A 1,030-nucleotide genomic window follows, 5' to 3' on the forward strand; every position below is an offset into this window, starting at 1 on the left:
ACGAGTGCACCTGGACACTGATGCTAAATTTTCCATGCCTCAGAAGTCCATAAAAAATATCTTCCTTCTCCATCATTCGCAATTCCTCCAAGATCCAAACCAACCGAAAATCTCCAAGTGACTAGAAGTGCTAGAAGGAGCATAGAAGCAAGTAGAAAATATATGAGCATATGAATCTTCTTTAATGCATGTAAGCTTTGAAGCTTCCATTTTAGCTTGAAGCTTGTAGTTTCCATTAAGCTTGTAGCTTGTAGCTTCCATTCAGCTTGTCTCAAACACACTAGGAGAGCCTCTATTTAAAGGCCTCTAAGATGCATCTAGAGTGTCTCTAGAAACAACTAGAAAATAAGCATGAAAACAAAGCATGGGTCTTCTCCAACCTTCTAGATGAGTCTTAAAGTTGTAGACACCATGTGCTCAAATAAAAATGCTAACTCCTAAGTGTAGACAACTAGTGCATTCTTAGAGTGCAAATTCCAGTGTTGTCTACATGACAACTCCCGAGAATTTGCCAACTCCTATGTGAGCAAATATTAAAATAATGCACAATCATTAATATAATATTTACTTTACTCTTTCCAATTTTATTTATTTATTTATTAAGTCTCATGCACTAACTTTAATATTCCACTTTTCAATCTTAATATATTTATATTTTAAGCACATGAAATCTAGAATCTTTTAATAATTTTAATATATTTTTCACTTTTAAATTTCATTTTCCAAAACTTAATTGCTAAAATATTTATTAGTTTTAATAATAATATTATTTAGTCATTTATTTAAAAATGAACTGCAAATATATTATTATTAAAATAAATATTGTCACATTCCAAATTTAAACTTTTAACTTTTTATTTTCAAATTTAATTATTTTTTTAATTAATTTCCCAATTAATTAAATAAAATAAATATTAAAATACCATATTAATTTTTCATTAAATTAAACCATTAATTAAATCTTTTAATTAGGCTTAATTAATAGAAAATACATCAAAGACTCATAAGGTAAAAATATGAAAATCCATCA

Source organism: Cupressus sempervirens, chromosome 10, assembly GCF_028749045.1.
Source record: "Cupressus sempervirens isolate cs-2001-9-10 chromosome 10, ASM2874904v1, whole genome shotgun sequence".
NCBI classification, from domain to species: Eukaryota; Viridiplantae; Streptophyta; class Pinopsida; order Cupressales; family Cupressaceae; genus Cupressus; species Cupressus sempervirens.